The sequence below is a fragment of the Limulus polyphemus genome, unplaced genomic scaffold (genome assembly GCF_000517525.1).
Source record: "Limulus polyphemus unplaced genomic scaffold, Limulus_polyphemus-2.1.2 Scaffold4447, whole genome shotgun sequence".
Lineage (NCBI taxonomy): Eukaryota > Metazoa > Arthropoda > Merostomata > Xiphosura > Limulidae > Limulus > Limulus polyphemus.
This window is the reverse complement of record NW_013670057.1, coordinates 17,099-22,542: the sequence shown is the minus strand read 5'-3', so window position 1 is coordinate 22,542 and position 5,444 is coordinate 17,099.

The window sequence follows — 5,444 nt, the reverse complement described above, 5'->3', positions numbered from 1 at the left end:
ATGCTGCCCTGGATTTGAAAGCCCTTCGAGATCATTTTGATGATAAAAGAGAAGTGTTGGTCAGTGAGTCACTTAAAGAAAGACTCAGTCTCTGTCAAGAATGGAATATTGAAGTTGAAAGACATCAGAGACAAAAGGAATGAATGGCTGATGAGAACTCGAGAAATGCTGAGATAATGCTGAGTCATGAAGGGAACACTCGACTGTCTTCACAGAGAAATGGATGAAAAGTCATGTTTGGGTTCTCTCTCTATGTTGAGGGACTGTGTTACGGCACAGACAGTAACGACCTGAAGAAAAAGTGCGAAAATTTGGACAATGTGTACAGCTCTGATATTGATGGACAGCAGCTATATGAAAAAATTTTGGACTGCAAAATGTTGCTATCAAGTTGGGCTAACATGAAAATATCAAGACCTGAAGAGCTTCATCGAATTTATTGTTCAGTATTGAGATGAGAGCATCTTCCCCAATCTTCAGATAATTCTAACCATCGCAATTTCCATCACCAGCTGTTAGGGATCATTCAGCAAGTTAAAAATAATACTTTCGTACTTGAGAGCCACCATGGGTCAAGGCAGACTCTGTGATCTTGCTCTGCTGAGTGTAGAAAGAGAAGAAACTGAAAAAAACTGACATTGAGCACATCATAGACCCATTTGCATCAGTGAAAGCAAGGAAAAGTGCAGTTGTAATTTTCATGTAGTGCCATAATTTGTTAATTAAAAGATTAACGAGCTTCACTTGTATTTTTGTGTTGATATTATGGTAAAGTTATTTAAAGATGGGTGTCAGATGTTTGGACAAGGGCACAATTTCAGTGCTTGCCATAGGCGTTATTTTCCATAGACACACCCCTGTACATGCCAGCCAAACTTCACTTGGGGTGTAAGATTGTCCTTCCTTGGGACTGGCTGATGAAATATCCAAGAGCACCTCAAACCATTGATGAACAAACAGCAGAATTACAAGATGTCATAGAGAAGGCAAGACCCAACGTTGAAAAAGCTCAGAAGTGACAAGCCTATAACTGTAAGAGATATCTAGACACATTTATAGTGGGTGAATTAATATTATAAAGGACACATCCTTTGTCTTCTGCAGTATATAACTTTACTGCAAAATTTGCTCTCAGATAGAATGGACCTTTCGAAAATTAGAAAGTATGTTACTCCATTAGTGTATGAATTAAAAAATCCTAGATGAGATGCAGTTACAGTTTGATTTCATATTTCTAATATATATTTTCCCAGTAACAATTCTCTTCACAGTAAAGAAGATAGTAATCATCCTAGGCAGTTTCAGCAAAATTAAAATGTCAGCTACAGAAGATTTGACAGTCGTTCACCGCCAAGACAAAGCGCTTCTGCTGGTATGTCTACTTCCCATCCTGCTGAAGACTTTCCTCCTCAAAGGATACTGTGTCCACATCGAAGGGTTAATTATCAACTGAATTTCAAAGTGTTAACGTTTCAGTGAGCCAAGCCTGAAGTGTATTTTTCTTGTAAGGTATCTGTACTTAAACTGGAAAGAATTCAAGAGGTCAGTATAAAGAGGGAGTTAAAAGTAAGGATATGAAAATTGGGATATTTTATATGAACTGATTAATGTCATCACTTCATTTTTCAAGAGGAAGGAGTGTGAGATAGCAAATTATTTTTTTATCATTCATTTATAATTTCCTTCTATCATTTAGTTTATCAATGAATTTTTAGTTGCATTGAAATGCTATCTCACCTTCTAGCTAATCATTTGTACTTTGAGTAAATATGTATGTATGATGAAACTGACACCAGTTTCCCTAGCGGTGACATACAGATACTATTAATGTAGCAGAAGAGTATGTAAATTTAGGATCACATGAGGTTGTACTTTCATGACCGACTCTGTGAATAAATACCCTGCCAGAAGGTTCACTAAGAAAGCAATCCCAGCTCCCGAATCTGAATTCGGTTGAATCCGGTTACAGCATTTTTTCGATCCAATTCACTTGATTAAACGTGTTGGTATTGCAGTGTTTGTTGGAGAAAGCGTATATCGGAAATATGCCACAAAACAGCCAATGTGTTAGTAGTCATACTGAGAGAGGGGTGAAGGATGTGGACGACCCTCGCCGATGTGTGAATGGGTCGGCTACTTCTTGCACTGTTGGTGTGTCACAAGACATGGTTTTCGATAGGGATTGTGCTAGTAAACGAGTATGATCTGATTCCGGTTCAAGTGTCGATTCTATCGGACACAAAAAGTCAAATATGGACAGGACACTAATCGTTTTCATTATTTCACCGGACATCAATATAACTAAAGTAAATCCCATGCTCTTGAGTAGAGCCCTTAAGGATATTATTGGGCCAACTGAAAAAATTCAATTGCAAACAGATCGTATTAAAATAGTTTGTACTTATTCACAGTCCAGATTATTGTCCCATACAAAAAACATTTGTGGATATAAAATACGTTCCCAAATTCAAGACATGCCCCACCTTCTGTTAGGGGCATCATTCATGGGGTCCACCTCGACATTACCGAGGAGGACTGAACGTCCATTGAGGGTGTTACAAAGGCAATAAGGATGACGCAATACAACAAAGAACTAAAACTTAAAGAACCTATAAGTTCCGTTATTCTTCATTTCTCATCTACGACCCCTACCTAAGAGAGTACATCTTGGCTTTTTGTCATTCCCTGTACGGAAATTTATCCCCCCCCCCCATCTGACGCGATGCTTTAAGTGCCAACGTTATGGACATACTGCAAACGTTTGCCACAGTAATGTTCGATGTGCCACTTGTGGTGAAAATCACAATGCAAAGGACTGCACTAAGCAGACTCCAGTATGTTGTTTATGTGGGCGTGAAAATTCGGCAGCTTACAAGGGTTGTCAAAAATTTCAGGAGGCAAAGGAGGTTCAAACTGTTACAGTACAATCAAAACTGAGTTACGCCCAAGCAATTCAAATTGTTGCACAGAAACGACAGCCTGTGGAAACAAAACACCTGCCTAAAGAACCACAGAATGTAACAAATAACACTTCTCAACAGGATAGTGCTTCAAATAGTCATCGTATGTCATCTCAACTGTTTGAACAAATCGTTACTTTCGTAGCCAAAATAATTTTAATCGCTCAAGACCAGTCCTTTTGGCATAAAAATGGCAAAAAAACGAGGATATCTTTCATAACCGAATTGACAAGTACCATTTTTGGTTTTGATATTAATCCAGACTCAATTTATGAACTTTACCAAGTAAGTTCTCTTACAAATAAACAATAGGCCCTTTACAAATATTACAGTGGAATGCCAGGGGCATTAAGGCTCGTGCTCCATTCCTTATTCGTTACATTGAAACTCACTTCATAAATTCCGATGTTATCTGTATTCAAGAATCGTTTCTCAAACACTCAGCAAAGGGAGGTGTACTAACTCTTGTCAAGAATCACTTGCTCTTTACTGTCATTACTTGCCCAGAAAATATAAAAGCTGTTGGGATTCGGTGTCAGACTTCTATGGGCAGTGTCACGATATTTAATATTTATAACCCTGGTGTCACCATTGATCCTGTTGAGTATCGAGAGTTTTTTCTTCCAAACAGTATAATTTGTGGAGATTTTAATGCTCACAACACTTTATGGGGTGGAACAAAAACTGACTATCGAGGTCAAATTCTCGGAGATCTAGTTATGGAATCTGATAAAGTGGTATTAAATGACAGTTGTGGGACATGTCTTGTTTGGGGTAATCTCTCTCCTCTAGATCTCACGATTGTAGACAGTAAACTTGCTAGTCTTGCTACCTGGGATGTTCTAGATGATGACCTGGGAAGTGACCATCTCCTGGTAATTACATCTGTTAAGATCTTGAAGTTAGGAGTACAACGGCCTTCTGGAACTTTAACAAAGCAAACTGGCTCAACTTCCGTTCATTCCTTGATTCTTCCATTCAAAACATAGATGTGTCATTTTCTGTCGAATCTGTACATTCACGTCTAATAACTATTATTTTGGAAGGAGCAGAGAAATTTATCCCACTATCAACCACAGACTGTGGAAAACATCATACCCTTATTGGAATATGGAATGTGAGAAAGCAGTTAAACAAAAACACAAGAGTAGGAAGAAAGCTCTTAAAATGCGTCTCTTAGATGATTATATTGAGTATAAAAAGCAAAGGCCATTTGTCAACATACAATTCGAGCACTCCAACAATGATTCTGGCATAATTACTGCTCTAGTTTCAACCGTTCATCAAATTTAAGTAAAATATGGAAATTCGTAAAGTGTATGATGGGTGGGGGTTCTATCTCTATTCCTACTCTTAAAACTCTTGGATCAACATATTTTTGATGGATGTTGAAAAGGCAAATGCGCTATCTGATCAATTTGCCCATATCAGCTGTTATGACAATTATTCACCCGAATTTTTAACTCATAAAAAATTATTTGAACATGACCACTATGCCACTATTACTAAGAAGCCAAATAAAAGTAATGAATGCTAAATTCAATACCAGTGAAATTAAACAAGCAATAAAGATGTCTAAAAACTCGGCCCCTGGTGATGATAGAATTCCTTATAAAAATCTTTTTTTTAATTTTTTGGTAAAACTGCTAGAATTTTTCAATAAGATACGGAATGAAGGAACCCTCCCTTCAGCACGCAATATTTTGCCCAATCCCTAAGCTAGATAGGGATCCAAGCTCTGTTACATCGTATCGACCAATCGCTCTTACTTCTACTATGTATAAAATTATGGAATGAATGATTGCTTACCGTTTGAATTGGTATTGTAAAAAACATAGACTTTTTGACAAGTTTCAGTCTGGTTTCCATTGGAAGTAGTCTCCGCTTGATCATTTGTTACGGCTACATGAAGATGTCAACAAATCATTATGTAACAGAGGTAAGGCAGTGTCTGTGATCTTGGATATTGAAAGAGCATCTGATATGATCTGAAAAGAAGGATTGTTATATAAACTCAATAGTTACAGTTTTGATCATCAACTCTTCCACTGGATTAAAGAATTTCAAACAGATCCTTTAAGGTCAGAGTCAATGGAGTTGTCTCTGGGGAAAGTCTCTCAGAAAATGGCACTCCCCAGGGTAGTGTTATTAGCCCTATTTTGTTCCTTCTAATGATTAATGACCTTAGTTCTTCCTTCGTTAATAATGGTACGAATTATAGTATTTTTGCTGATGATCTAGCCCTCTGGAAAACTGGTTGTATATTAATCACATTCAAACCTGTCTTCAAACGAATCTGGATAATTCAGACGATTGGTTTTTTTAAATGGGGCTTTACGGTTTCAGCCCAAAAGTCTGCAATTCTACCTTTTTCTCGTACTTCAAGCACTTTGAAATTAAATCTAAATAACCATCAACTAGTCTCCGTCACTCACTACAAATTTCTTGGAGTTATCTTTGATTCCAGGTTGAATTGGACGCGTC